The sequence below is a fragment of the Lycorma delicatula genome, chromosome 4, assembly GCF_047948215.1.
Source record: "Lycorma delicatula isolate Av1 chromosome 4, ASM4794821v1, whole genome shotgun sequence".
Lineage (NCBI taxonomy): Eukaryota > Metazoa > Arthropoda > Insecta > Hemiptera > Fulgoridae > Lycorma > Lycorma delicatula.
Window position 1 is genome coordinate 179497958 of NC_134458.1, and position 17376 is coordinate 179515333.

Genomic DNA, 17376 nt, shown 5'->3' on the forward strand with positions numbered 1-17376 from the left:
GGAAAAATTGTAACGACGCTGTTTATCGTCATCTCCAATTGCCTGTACCGACCAAATTTTGTATGGATGAAATTTTAGGCGCTTGTGTACAACCTTCACGATTGTCAATTGTAGTATTCCCAGTTTTAAACTCGCACGACGAGTCGATGTTCCCGGACTTCCGGGAAAAAAGTTTATTTTATCGATCCACAACTTCTTTGGAGACAGGAGGTCTGCCAGGACTTTTTTTTACTCTACTTCCTGTATTATTAAATTGATTATACCAACGTTTAATAGAGTTTTTATTCGGAGGATCAAGGTTCCTTACTCTAAACGAAAACGTTTACGAACAGTAACATATCCGCTTTCATGAAACCATAGTACGTACATTGTTTTATTCGGCACGGTAGCCATAACTCAACTGACGATCCCCCTATCGTTACATGCGCCGGCGTGTGCATTTAAGTATCTACACAAATGTTTGAAGAAATCAACGCGCGCTAGATTACTTTGTTCATTTTTTTTATTAAGCTCTAAAATTCGCAGAATAATTAACGTTCACGCTGTATAAATAAAATTGACAATCAATTTAAAACTTTTATTACTATAACTTCTCCAACATATTTTTACTTTTTATAGGAACATAATCCTTTTATGATCAAATAGTAATTTAAATGTACAAATCTGTTAAAGTTTCTTATAAAAACAATTATTTGTGAAGAATGGCTCAAACAAATTCAAAACTTCTTCCATTTTGTTGTTGTAACATTACATTTTTTTAATAATGCATGCTAACGGTGAATGAATTTTACAACTGTAGATTTTTTAATTTTTAAATGGGAAATAAGCAGAAAGGTTATTTATCACCTGAGAAATATAAACAATACAGTAGATTTAATATTTTAAATAATAAAAACTTATAATAAAATTTTAAGGAAAGCTAAAAACGATACTAATTACAAAACAAATTTTCATATAATAATCACGAATAACAGAGGTTTTCAACATGTAAGGATTAATAAAACAAGTAAAAAAAATATTAGTTGCAAAGATTGGCCAACTAAAATGTAAAAATCCATCTCTCAGAAAAATACCATTATATAAGGTAGAGTTACATAAAAATTACTAAATAACAAATAAATATTTTACGTCAAATATTTGTCAATATATAAGGTGAGAATGTAAAGGGTCCCAAGAAAAATAAACAAAAGGAAAAGAAAATAAATTAAAAAATATATCAATATCCAAAAGAAGAAATTGTAGCGAATATTGTAACACAGGAGCATTAATAACCTCCCTTCTACCTTTTTCTAACATAAAAATTCCTTAGCGAACATAATTAATTTATAATAAAATATTTATCTTCTTTTTTCAGATAAATATACCTTTAAAAATGTATTGCTAATAGCTATAAAAATAATTTTATAATATTGTAACTCTTTTGTAAATTAATAGAACTTTTATACATCTTATTAATTTATATATAATTCTTAACTATCTGTACTTAATAAGCTTAAAAATAAGTTATTTTACTTCGCAGGGCTTAATGATTGGACGTTAAGAAGAAATATATATCTTTATAATTCATACTATCATTGTTAATTTCTTATATATAATATAAAACATTAGAATTAATGATGAATAAAAAAATATATATATATATATATATATATAATACAATTATACAAAAAAAAACAAGTTTTAATACTTTTAAAATAATAATAATAAATATACTTTTTCTAATGCGAATATAATAAAAATAACATTTGTTATTAACAGTGAAAAACATTCTTGTTAACAATGGCTGTTTCATATAATAAAAAACAATCAACATTGTATATTTTTACATTTGTTTAATTAACTGTAGTAAACATGTATATAAAAGAATCAATGTTTACGCTATTAAATGACAGAGTGACGATGCAATTAAGTTGCGTATATGTTGTCATGATTATATTCTCAACGGTTAACGTAACTTACTGAATTTTGAATAATTAATTCCCACAGAATATAGAATAATCATTCTACGGATATTTTTTATTATTATTTCTATTTACAGCAATTAGATAAATTTTGCGTGTAATATTTGAGAAATAAAGTTTTTACACGTTTTTTTACATAATGATATTTTTTATTAATTACGGGTAAAATGAAAATATTATTTATAATTAGATAGACACTTTAAGTCAATTTAATTCAGAAATTAACCTCACAATGACTCTGGCTGGACATAACACAATTCAATAGGATATATTCACAAAACAAACAATTTAAAAAATTAACTAATTTCTACCTTTAGGAACCTTTAACGTGTTCTTAGGTTTATCTATTAATACTAAAAAAAATTATCAAATACATTTAACTGGATGAAAATTGTTAATAAAGTTATGATCAGTTTTGTGTAAAACCTCCTCGTTTTGTGTAAAATATTCTTAATTACCTGAAGGATTGGTTGGAATGGTGGGTGGAAACCACCATTCCATCCACATTACTTGAGCTATGACTGGGATGTTTACCTTATTCTGGAATTCCAGCGCTGGTGATCATCCTTTCTTCATAAATGTTTTGTTTTCCCGGCGAATACAACTGGAATAACTATATTAAATTGGAATGTACGATGATCGTATTAAAAAAAGGTTCTCTGCAAATCTTTTCCTTCCAAAAAAAAGATATGTATGCATGTTTGTACGTATGTGCGTATGTACGTATGTGTATCGCACTGTTTTTGGCCTTATATTTCAGTACTGACCGAACCGATTTTCTTCAAATTTGGCTGAAACATTTTTATATAATGGAGAGGAGATTACTTTATCAGTCTGCAGCAGCCGTCAGTTAACTACGGAAACTTCTTCAACCTTCCAAAGTATTACTCTATAACACCCTGTCTAAGAAAAATTAGCAGTTGCCATTTTGAAACAGAGAATTATAAATATATACGTATTTGTTCCTTCTCATATAAAGAAACTTACTTTAACGTTTTATAAAATCTAAAAAGAGTTTGGCCGTAAGTACACCATACAAACAGACTAAGTATCCTATGATTGAATTAAAACAGGACTTAGAGGGAAATAAAACAAACTAGAGGGATTGTAGAAATGATAAATTTTCAAAGTGGGGAAAAAATATCATACATCCATGGGATTCGAATCCAGAATCTTCGGATAAAAGACGGAGAAACTAGTATTACACCATGGAGATCAGTGTAAAATATAATTATTTATAAAAAATTAGATTTTTTTTTTTTTTTTAATCCAAACCAGATGTCAGCACTAATATTACTTTTTTACAGCAGCTGGTAACTTGTGTAATCAGATTATTTAATATGTAATTTTATAAAATAATAATGATTATTTATTATTATCAGCAATAAACAGAAGAAAGTTATCAAAGAACAAAAATAAAAAAAATGTAACTTACTGTTTAGTAAGAGTTATTTTAAATATATACATCACTTAAAGTGTATATTTTAACGCTTGAGTGAATTGCATCTGATACAATTGAACATAAAATATGGAATATTAATCATGTAATGGTTTGTATATTCCCTTGGGGTGATCGATTTAAATATACTATAAACGCTAACTTTATATAGCAGTGAAATTATTACGTATAAAATGTAACAGAATATTGTACAGTATCATCTGATAATAAAATTTCTTGAGGCAAATGTCGAGTAAATTTGATATATAATAAACTATTAGTTACTTTGCTTACTTTATTTAATAAAATTTAATTTTAAAAATAAATTAAATATTTTTTAAATGTATTTTCATTTTTAAAATAATACAATAAAGTATTAAATATAAGATCCAATTATATTTAAATTTTTAGTATTAAAAAAAAAATTAAATAACGTTTGTGAATTTTGATTATATATTATTAGAGGCAATATATTCTGAGCAACTGTATCGATTTCATTAAATAGGTATTAAATAATTTGTACGGGAATTATATACACACATATATATACTAGCATTCCCCATTTGTGGCTTCGCCTGTGATATTTTCTTATTAGCAAACTTGTTTATTTATAAATAAAAAAAATATTCAATCAAGACTAATGTTTTAAATTTTCATTAAATCCTGATAAAGTGGTAAATAACATTTTTTATTATAACTATAGAAGAGATATAGGATAAACAACGAATACATGAATATAAAAAATCGGTAACTCTAAATCGATATTTCAATCTGTTGACAAGAAATACGCGAAAATGTAAATTACACTTTTTCTCGTTTTAACCCATTGAATTCAGAATTTCGGAAAATCCTTTCCCGCTATATTCATTAAATTTATGTTTGAGTTATGCTTAAATCATGGTAGAAATGTACTTTGTCCAATTCTTAGCGTTATCGGTCAAACATCAAAAGGTGGTGATTGTTTCTAATTCGTTTTAAAAATATTTATTTAATTTAATTTTATATTTTTTAATCAAGTAACCGGAGACAGGTACAGCCAGTCGCGTCGCACATTCAGTAACAGTTGTTGTGTTGGTTGAACCAATGCTCCGTCGCAACCGTTAAAAAATCGAAATTTAAAAAAAAACAGAAAAATATCTCCTGAGAAATTTGCATCGATGGCATGATGACAGAGGCCAAAACGTACGAATATGATGTGTTATTAGGTTTAGAGAGTTTTAAAGACTACCTCCAGTAAAGCCCATCAGGGCTAGGTACGGTGAAGGTGGTGTGGTGACTGGGATCGCTACAAGGTGGGTGTCTTCCCTTACAGGGATTAGGATAACCTCTTAAAAAGATCTCATAACTTTTTATTTTCCCTAACAATAGCTGAATTTCTTAACTGTTTTCATGAATTAATGGTTTTTAAATATTTATCTGAGGAGTATTTGCAAGCCCTAATATAGTAAATATTTCATTTAGTATAGTCGGAAATGGGAAAATTTGCAATCATTGTTTAAAATTTTTACCTTTCTTCACTCCTTTCAAGGCCGAATTTCAAAAATCTAGGAATTGGTATTTAGGTAGCTTTCATAAGAAAGCTACCTATTGTAATGGGTACCATGATTCTACTTCCGGAAAATTTCGACACATTTTCGCGTTTCACATTCCCTCAGACTACAAAACCACCGTCAGTTCAAAAGTTTATATATATATATATATATATATATATATACACACACACACACACACACACACACATATATATATATATATAAAATTATATTTCACTTTCTTGTAGCACGTTAACTGCCGTAATTTTGCGTCAATCACTTTCAAATTGATACATAAAATATTACGATCCAAAATCTCGGTCGAGTTCGTTAATGGGCCAAATCGGACCATGGGGGTGGAATGAAGGGCCTTTTAGGGATTTTTATAATTTTACATGAAAATTACACAAACCAAAAATCAAGTCGACATCTTCGTTTGTTATCGAAAAATTAAAAATAATAACCAGGTTTCAAAAAAAGTTAAATATCCATTTTAACCCTTTAAACTCGAAATTTCAAAAAAACCTTCCTTAATATGCACTTACACCATAGGAAGAATATGTACACAAATTTTCATCAATTTATTTGTTGTAATTTTTGCAGGGCGTTGATGAATCAGTCAGTTAACCAGTTAGTCAGTTTGTCGACCCATCGGGTTGGTCTAGTGGTGAACACGTCATCGCAAATCAGCTGATTTCGTTATCGAGAGTTCTAAGGTTCAAATCCTAGTAAAGACAGTTACTTTTATATGAATTTGAATACCAGATCGAGGATACCGGTGTTCTTTGGTAGTTGGGTTTCAATTAACCAGACATCTCAGGAGTGGTCGGCCTGAGACTGTACAAGACTACACTTCATTTACATTCATACATATCATCCTCATTCACCGTCTAATATGATACCTTACGGTGGTTCCAGAGGCTAAACTGAAAAAGAGAAAAAGTGTTAGTCAGTCAGTAAGGACAAGTTGCTTTATAGGTACAGATTTGGAAGTAGATGTTTTTCCCTTCATTTCTTTTTTTTTTTCATTCATTCATTTCCCGCATGCGGCTTGGGACAGCAAACATTCTTTTAGATAAATAAGGAAAGATAATAAAACCTACAATGTAAAGAAAAACTAATAATAAAAACTGCCTAAATAACCGCTTTGCAAACCTGACAGGACAAATCTATAGCAATGCAACAATGAATCGCTTGAAGCACAGGCAACCAATTCCGGCAGTTATCTTCTCCATCCATAGAATAGTCAGTAAACCGCTAGGTGGTGTTCACCGTTGTCTGGCTTAGTAAAAGTGTGATCCGTTTTGTTGTACTACAGAACACTTGAATGATAAGTAAACTCTAGACTCTATTATTAATTCAATTTACACTTTAATCAGAACAGTTACAATAAGCTGTTGGTTGCCTGTACTTCAAGCGATTCGTAGGTGCACTACTTGTCCTATCAGGTTTTTTCTTTACACTGTAGGTTTTAATGTGTCAATGGATAAATAGATAATGAATGGAAATCTGATCACTAATTTACTGGATTCATTTCTGTTCTTTCTACCATGTGTCAACTGATTTAAATTGTGTCTCTGGTTACAGACTGAGGGTTTTACAGATAACCAACTGTACTTAATAGGCCGTGTACGAATCACTGTAAAAAAAAAATGTTCCAGAAAAAAGGCAACTACTGTTATAATTAATAGGCTTGGTAGAGTAGAGGTACTCCAATGTGGGGCCACTAACCCTCCCGCTGGGTTATAAATACATTAAAGCTTGTAAATAAGAAACATTTGTATAACGGCAAAACGCATTTTAACAACAGATATAAAAACCTGAAAATAAAAAATAGAAATAAATAATAAACAATAAAAATATGAATAAAAAACGCAGTTTCGGTACTATGTGCCGAAACAACCAGTGGTGGATTTTTAAATTACTTCTGTGAAAATCAAATAGCATATTCTATTTATGTACTTTTTTCACTTCCTTGTACGAAGTAAAGGAAGTATTGTAATCGCGAAAAATTTCGGTTTCCAGATTTCCTGAAATATCCCTTTTGACCATACCCTGAATCCATTTTGACTAGTTTCGGCGCGATGTCTGTTCGTATATATGTATGTACATATGTAGCTTGCATAACTCAAAAACGATTAGCCGTAGGATGTTCAAATTTTGGATTTAGGACAATTGATACATCTAGTTGTGCACCTCCCCTTTTGATAACAATCGACTTGGCCAAAAATGTCCAAAAAAACGAAATTCCAAAAGATTTGGATTTTGGAATTTTTCTTCACTGCAGTAATAAGCTATCATTGAGAGCTTTTCAACAATATATCATAAGTGGTACTTATTTTCATCGGTTCCAGATTTATATCCATATAAAATTTTAATTAAAGAAATATTTCGATCTTACAAGGGGAAGTCACATAGGTTCGAGTCCAACTAATTTTTTTTTTAACTTTTTTTTGAATTTAAATACATTGATTTATTAATAATTAATTATTAATTCAATAATATCAATAAAAAAAATATACGAAAAAAAATCAGACGTTATAAGTGAAATAAAATTTTATGAACTTTTAAAAATGTGTTTCTGTAATTAAATAGGCGTACAAGGAAGTCATGTAATGTTCACATCAGAGTTTTTATTACTACTATTTTAAATATCATTTAGTAAACATCTGTTGCAACAATACGTTTGTCTAACATAGGTTTTTCTTCCGTTATTAACTAAAACATTTGTTTTTTATTCATGTATATTCAACAATAATAGAATAAAAAAGAATGATAAATACAGAAAATAAATTAAAAATTAACAATACTCTACTGAAATTAGGAAAGAGTAAAATCCTGAAATGTCATGTTTTAACATAAGAACCAAATTACCTTATTAACATAATAAAATTATTTGATAAACTCTGTATAAGGATGATAAAATAAACGATGAAAGTAGAGCCTTTTACTTAATTAAGAATATTCAGTGTTATTTCATATATCGGAGTGATGCAGAAGGTTATTGTTTACCCTCCTCTGCGAAAGATTGATGGAACGAGGCCACGCCGGACAAGTTACATTAAAACCTACCAGGCTTCTCGGATACTGTCTTCTGTCCACCGTTAGGTTATCAGCTTTTAATTAACAATACGCCTTTGACAGCCGACCGAGAGATTTAATCAGATACTTAAGAATATACTCCACTATAAGATCAAGGGATGCCATTAACTATAACCCCCCATTCAATAAAATTGCTCAAGAATTTATGGAGACTTCAGGAAAAATTAAATTAGGTCATATAATAATTTCTGCTCGGTGCGAGATGAGTGTTTACCGTAAAAGTTTGATTAAAGGGTTTGTATTTTATTTGTCTTCTACCTCATGATGCCAAAAAATTTCAGGAATGAACTTTTTCTTGGGTAGTTCTTTGAGTTTTGGAGAAAATGCAATTTCTTTTGTACTATAGAATTAAGTTGGCCAAGTGAAAAATGATTTTCATCAACTTTAATATGTTGTCGGCATTCTGAGTATAAATTTACCTATTGATTTTTAGCGGGTTGGCGTCTTTTTTCTGGAAGGAATTTTATTGAGCTTTTATTTGAGCAGTTTTGTTTGTCTTCAGATGCAATTTCTTTGTGATTAAATCAATCCTTCTCAACATCAATCCATTTTCTTTTCCTTTGATCTCTGTTACTTCCTTTCGTCAATGTTAACCAGTTCCATACTCTAGATTTAGTACATCTTTTATTTAGTATGAAGGAATAGGAGATGCCTAAATCAATTTGAGGTTCCTGAAAATGGAAAAGGAAAATATGCCTTATGGTTGACGGGCGTAATGCCTCTTTAATCCAGAATAAAATTTAAGTATCATACTACGGTAAGCAACTAACATGCTTCAACAAACTGGCTCGAATAAATGAAGAGCCGCCAAATATTTTTGCAGCTAAATTTATAACGTATATTATTAGATAATATACTCTTGCGGCATTTTAAACGATTCGTGAAGAGATGGAGAGATTTTGTAGCGTGCAGGGAACAACTATTGTAATTTTAATACTCTACTACAAGTATATTATTTAAAGTTAGAATTTAAATTAATAAGATTTTCTACAAGATATTAATATATATATATATATGTTCCATTGAATCTCATTAAGTATTATTTTTATTATTATTGTATTACTAAAATTATTATTATTATTATTATTTACTCAATGAAATAATCATTAATTAATCTACTTTTACTGGCAGGTCTACAATCATCGATAACAAAAGTAATAAAAACAAATGGAAATAACGTAGATATTTAATGAGAGTTAATTACCCTTTAATAATGTAATATATAAACAAAACGAATATATATTAAACAAATAACAATATACCGGAATAAAAATAAATAAGGTATTATATTTTAATATTTCATTATTGATATTGCTGTTTAAAAAAAAAATTAATAAAATTTTATGGGTCTAAAAAACTTAATTATGAACCATACGAGGCCATCAGGTGCATGGTAATAAAATATATGTTAATTATGTGTATTTTTACACCTGTACCGTATTTTTTTTAATTTTAAATCTATCTATATCTGCAAATCGAAATAAATTCACGTCATTTCAAAGAAAATTACTGCGACTGAAAATCCGTCTATAGAAATAAGAAAAGTACTGCGACTGAAAATCCGTAAACAAATTACAACTGAACATGACAGACTCAATGAAATGTAAGGAATAATAAATTGATTTGTAGTTTAAATTTAATTTATTATATTCTTTTAAAATGTAAACTAAAATGTTTTATTCAAATGTTCACTTTTAAATCTACTCTTTATTAGGTAATATTACAAACATTTTCCAGAAGATTTTCTTAGAGTTTTACTTGAAAACTTTTGATTATTACAATAATATAAGAACACATATCACATTAGGTTATAGTAATTCACTACTTAATTACAAGAACAAATAAATAAAACTTTATGACTGCTCATCAAGAACATCTAATTCGTTTAAGAAATCGTTCAGTTAGGTTATACGAAAAAAATTATTATGGGACCAATACCATATTCCTATCTAAAAAAATTGTTTATCTATCTAAAAAAAAAAAATAAAAATATCAAAGAAATTGGCGCGTTTGGTAAAGTAGTATTAAAAAAATACTCAAGTCGAACTAAGAACTTCATCTTTTCTTAATTCGTTAAGAAAATAAATACATAAGTAAAATAGTGATTTTTAACCCATAATTAACAATTTGAATATTGTTTTATCAGAATAATATTGCTGACAATAGGAAATAATTATTTAATATTCTATTGTTGGAAGACTTTCAAAATTAAACACAGATTGATTATGTCGAAATTTTGATAAAGCAAAAAAAAATTATAACACCAAGAGAAGGATGTAATTCTCGTTCAAAAATTAAACAATTAATGTTATAAAAAATATACTTTTGAAGATTTATGTGCTTTAAATTTTGTTCATGTATAGTTTGAGATAGAATTTTATACGAAATTAAAAAAAAAAAAACTATTTTAAAAAACGTAAAGTTTTTAATATTCCTTTTTTCAAATTTTAGAATTTGGTATTAAATCAAATACGGTCACTTTCCACTTAGTAATTTAACGCTGAATACAACGTTAAAAATCTAATGAACAATTTGAAAAAAAGTATCTCTTTATGTTTCAGTGTGGTATTTTCCTAAGCCGGTTTTTTAAAAATTTTATTTAGCCTTTTTTTAACTGTAAATTAAATTTTTAAATAGGAAATCAACTTAATAAAAAATAGCACTTTATATAAGGTATGGCGGAGTAAGAGCTGAAGAAACGTCTTATGAAATGTCATGGAGTATACTTCTGTATAAATGTACATTGACGCTGTACTACTATATGAAACATTGACACTAAGAATAAAATAGAAAAGAAAATCTTAAGTCAATTAAAATGTTAGTGTAATGAATACTAAATGGATAGACAAAATGGAAAATGAAGAAAAAAGAGTAGAATGAATAAAAATAGAAGAGAACCTTAATCAGGAAAAAGCCTAACAGAAAAGCTACGTAATATCTTGGGGAAAAAAGGATTGATTAAAACAGTGCTAGAAGGTACAAAGAAGGAAAATCAGAAAGAAGAAATGTTACAGAGAATCTAAAAGAGTGTAGGAGCGATTAATAATCCAACTTTAGGTGAGAATGAGGATGGAAATAGTGAAAAGAACCCACTTTAGGGCAGATAACCATACTGTTATTTTTTTATAAAGAAGGCATACCTATTAAACCCCTCCTAGTATAAATGTAGGTGTTCTAAATACACGAAATGAGGGAAACCACTGTGTTAATAAAAAAAAGACAAAAAGAATGCAGATAAAAAACATAAATATTTTGTTAACGTGTGTAATTTAAAACTCTCTGGGGTGTGAGTAGTTTTTATTTTTATATTTTTCTCTGTTTTTTAATTTTCATATAAAAATACACTGAATATCAGAATGATATTTGGATATACAACATTACCCTATTATAATTCATTACTTACCTTATTACAATACCTTACCTTACCTTATTATAATTCAATGCTAAGCAATAATGATGAAAAATATCTTTAAATTATCAATATAAACAATTTTTATTTTTATAAATGGTCATGGTGTTTGGAAAAAACTTGACACCTAAATGAACTTCCTCTTCAAAATAATAAGAATTATGGGAATTAATTATTTTGGTGAAGATTACTAAGTATACGTGGTGAAGATTACTGAGTATATGTAACAGAAAAGCTCTTATACTTAAGGGGGGGGGGGGAGGGGATTGAGATTTTTTTTTTATTTTGATGTCAGCTAAATAAGAAGCAACAAAATGGAAGAAAATATTTTTTTATCATTAGAAGAATAAAGTGGAGTATCCATAATAAGTAAAGAAAGAGGGAGAACAGTTATGTATTACTGTGAAAGAATTATAATCTCGGATAAAAATTAAAAAAAAAAAAGTATATAATATAAAAGTTAATACAAATTTATGAGCTGGTTATATTTTTCAGTAATTTTTTTTTTCACAATGCAAAATAAGAAACATGTAAAAAATATTTTCAGTATTAGATGGTAATAAAATACTTCAACGGAGATGTTTCCGGGTTCAAATAATGGAACTGTAATATAGAAAATACATAAATCTTCTGATCGGATTAAGGTCATAACATCTGTCCCAAAATAAAAGTTTATTAACGTCATTAAAAAGTAAATGTTAATATTTCAAATATGGTACAACCATTTAATATAACATATATTAAGATTAAAATCATATATATATATATATATATATATACACACACACACACACACATTGCAACCTATTAATAAATAATTGTTGTTATTATTTTATACTTGCCGTTATCTGATATATTTAGATTTTTATCATTACACCACTAGTGACTCAATAACACAAATTATCAGTACATGGAAAATAATTTAAAAATAAAAATATTAACGTAAGGTATAACTGTTATAAAACCCACTAATGAATCACACATTATTTTACGATTATCCAAAGTAAGAACGATTCATATAAAATTGCATTAAATGTAAAATGAACATGAAAGTTACAACATTGTAGATTAATCAGATTTATTGAATAAAATATATAAAATACACATTCACACGTACTATACATATATTATTCGTTTAAACTTCCTTTAGATTACATACACCCTTCAATTCTCTGGTTATGCAATATATATAACACTTATCTACTGCTTTTCTTACTAAATAGTGAGTGTACTAGTATAAGAGCTATAAAAAGTACATTATGAACTTTTTTAAATAGTATAAAAATCAAATTATCTCAAATTTACTTTTTTGATGTGTTCAAGTCCATTGAATTTAAAATTATTAAAATACAAAGTAAAAAATAGTTTACATATGCAAGTGAGTTGTTTTATGTATAAGCTGATGTCTGTTTTACTGTAAATCTTAGTTACATCTAAATTTATAATGATTAAATTTGGTGTGGTATCGAATGTATTAAGGAGACTGATTCATTTAAATAAATAAAAGTAAATAAAATATCGGATAATAGGTAGAAAAAAATGTATTTCATTATTTATTAAAATAAAAATTCACTTATTGCTTATTATTAGTATTACCCTCTTTTTTCTTCATTGATCTCATTCGAAAAGATCTGTACTTCGTTAGAAAACAGGAATTTATCAATTCGGAATTAAAACATTTGTAGTTAAAAAATTGTACTTAAAACATTTATAGTTAAAAATTCAAATAAGTATTAAAAATTCTTTTAACTAAGACTTTTTCTAAAAATATTAATAAGGGGTTAAACTTAAGAAATTTGCTTAACCTTTTCAGATCATTTAGTCTTGGAACTGGTTATGTACGGCGTCAGTTTTAAAACACTGTTACAAAATAATTTTATATTGCATCTAAGTCATTATTTTGTTTTATATTCACAAAGGAATCAGTTTTATTACACAATTTGAATGACGTTTATACGATGTAAAATGTTTTATTTAGACTAGAAAGAATATGACCATTTTTTAGATTATCGTAATTTTTGTACTGTTTCAATTTTTTTGTTGTTACAGGCATAAAAAATATCCAATCGTAACGTTTTTTTGGTCAAAATCTGTTAAATCTCTTTAATATACTGTAATCTTTTGAAATTTTTTCACAAGAGGGTAGCATACGACTATCAAGGGAGGCAATCAGATACAACATATTTTCGCGGAGCGCTAATCAAGCACGGATCATTGTGATGGGAGAAGGTTGTAAAGTTTTGTCTAAATCTAACACACTTTTCAATAAAGGTTAAAATAAGAAAAAGAAATTTTTTCAAAACACTTATATTCACTTATATTCGAAAGGGACACTTTCCTATGAATCCAACTAGCTGTTCATCAATTGCCAAATAGATAGTCGGTTCGTAACATGATTTACAATTTTGTATATATGACATAGAATTTTTTGTCATATATCTTTAACAGGAGCAAGTTTTGTCTCTATTCGTCGTTGATCTCTAGTTTCTTGATCATCTGATCTTAAAGAATTTATTAAGAAATTAAACCGAAACAATGACATAATGCTTCGATATTTATCACCACATCGAGTACTATGGAAAATAATTTTTGTTGGCAAGTGATTATTTTTCATGGTTCCAGCTAAAATTATAAGTCCAAAAAATGCTTTCATAGCAAGATTTTGTAAAGCAAAACGACTCGGATCCGAACAATTTGCTGCTTTTGGTTTATTTCTTCATTTGAATTTAATAAAATGGTTTGCATAATATTTTTATTAAAGAATAGTTTGAAGCATTCTAAGGGATCACGGACATCCTTTACAATATTTTTAGTATGTAGCCTAATTTTAACAATTTTTTTTGAGATTTTTGTGTTTTTCTGTTCTTTTAGAGGTTCTGAAGCCCATTCGCATATACAATTTTTTCCCTTGATCTTATCATCATCGATTTTTAAAATTTCACTTTGGTTTTCAATGCATGAATGTTTTTTTGGTTTCGTCCTTTCCTGCGTTGGTTGTTTTCTTTTACGTTTGGAAGATTTGATATCTTTTCTCAGTCAAAAGCCGTGCGATAGACACTTATGTGCATACATACATATGACTTTTTTGGTTTAGAAGAATTAGTTTGACTCTAAGACATAAAGATTTGCAAAAAACCCGATATCCCATTTTTGACTTTTTTACCATACTTTCCTCTTTATTAAAGAGGAAATATTTTACTTTTCCCGCTATATTCACTAGAAAAGTAAAATAATCAAATAATAACTAATATAGAGTTAAAAACGAAGTTTTATAACCAATAGACTCATAAATTTGATCTATTATTTTCTTCTAGGAGAAATAATAAGTCAATAAAACTGTCTATTCAGAAGAAGGAAGAACAGAGAGTAAGAAGGAAGAAATCAAACAGTACAGATAATTAGGTACTATATAAACAAAAGGCCGTAAAAATGAAAATAAAATTAAAAAAAAGAGTTTAAAAACCAAATGATAGAGTTATATTTGTATTATTAAGTATTCTGTTGGTTATTTATGAGAAACAACATAAAAATTAAAAAAAAAAACGGAAAAATAAAAATTTAACGCATTCGAAATGTAAGCATTAATTAAAAAATTAATCAGACACACAGATTTAAAAATTAATAGCAGAGTAGATGAGAGTAGAAGCTTATCGGTGCCATTCAGAAAAAGAAAATTAATTGAATGGGACATGTCATAAGAAGAGAAAAATTGATTGAAACAGTGTTATAGAGAACAGAAAGTAGGAAATACAAAGAAAAAAGGCTGAAAATGAGTAGTACTTACTTATACGGGATCAAAAAAGGAAATTGGTGCTAAAGCAGGGGAGCTTAAAATTATTGCTGAGTATAAATTTGTGACGAACATAGTGCAAGGACCTTATTTCGAGATAAGTTAGATAATCATATGTATAATTTTTTTTTGGTTACTACTTATTTCACTGAAGGTTTATATAAATGAAAAAAAAACTTTATAATTAGGAAAAATTATCACAGTATTAGGAGGTAATAGATTACCAATTTTAATGGCAATATATGATTCTTTTAAAATGTAAAAAAATATTTTTCTTTATATGAATAATAATTGGGATCGGTTCAGTATTTCATGAAGAGGATTAAGGAACACAATATTAGTTCGATAACGCAATATCGTATGGTTTAATAAGCATTTATTTCGTTGTGAATTCGTAATATAGTTCAATTTATACTACAAACAATTATTTTAGCATCTCGGGTTTTCATCCGGACGTCCCAGGTTCGAATCCCCACCAGGCATGGTATTTTTAATACGCTTACAAAATTCCATATTCCACGCAAAAGTTGTAGCGATATACCAATCATAGAAAAAAAAAAAACTAACGAGCAACAAATGGGTAGAACGCGGAATATTTTATAAAAATTGTAAAATTGTAATTTATAATAATTGTTATAACGACTTGGAGAAAACTTTGCATTCTCTTAATTATAACAGTTATGACTTCAATTTCCAACATATATGCTATTTTAACCGTAAAATAAATTTTATACCACCTTTTATCATAGGTTTGAAATTATGTGGGTCGAACATATACAACTGTATATAGCCTTGAGGTACCGGTCGAATATTTGTGCATTTTCCAACTAAAATATTTACCATTAATAATAGATGATATCAAAATTTATGTAAGTGAATAGTCATGAAGTTTTAAAAAAGAATAAAAAAAGAGAAATATTAGTGGAAAAATGTTACAAATAATCAGATTAAGTTGATTACTCGTGTATACATCCAGTTTAGTTTACCTGTAAAAGAATACAAAGATTAGAATATTTTAATAAGAGAGCTTAACTGAGGATATATAATACAAATATAGCTCGAAGATAAACGATTAAAATAGCAACAAAAGGGCCATGAAGGACAGCATCAAATCAGTCAAATGATTTAAGACGAAAAAACAATTTGACAGAGGCACCAACGTGCATCTCAAATAAAACCATTCATTATTCCATACGAATCTGGTACGTTAATGACGAAATCGTGCCAAGTGTTAATAGATAAATTAACGAATTGCTTTAAATCATTAATCATTTTTCCCATTCGATACTCACTAACAATTTTATAAGAGCTGAATAACGAAACCGTAGAGATTTGGTAATATTAAAAAAAATAATGGAATATTTATAAAGTGCATTCACTAGCTATCGGCTGGTTATTTCATTTAAAAATTAATACATGCAAGCCGTCTATCATTCAATCTGTTCTTTATACAGTATACGTTTTCTGTATTATTATTCATCTATAACCACCAAATTAAATAGTTGTAAAAAAATATCTAAAATTGTAAATTTATTTAATGAAATTGCATATTTTTACCGCTGACTTGAAACTGTTTCTGTAATTAATTGTTTTCTATAGAAAGAAATACATAAATATTCTTCTATACACTATTTGTCTTAGTCTTTCTTACATCTACATTTTAGATACCAGCAACGTTAATTCATTCTTTGATATTCGTATGATAAGACAGAAACTTTAGTTAATTTAATGAAGAAATCATTTGCGGAACTGAAAAACAGAATTTTGATGGGATTTATATAAATATGTTACTTTCCCGGCAAATAGAGCTTGATTAGCTATGTTAAAGGGAGAGTATAATGCCAAAAATGGGGTATCGGGGTTTTTGGGTAAATCTTTATGTTTTAGGTTCTAACTATTTCATCTACAGCAAAAAACATACGTATGTGTTTATATGCGTACGTATGTGTGCGCACTGCTTTTGACCTTATATCGCAGGATTTATCGAACCTATTTTCTTCAAATTTGGCTCAAATACTTCTTATATGAGGCATTTACCATATTAATTTTTTGTCAAAGTTTTTAAGGAGCTGACAGGGTATCGCGAAAAAAGTTTCGTTTTTCTACAGGGGAATTTTATTTATTTATTTATTTGTCTATCTGTT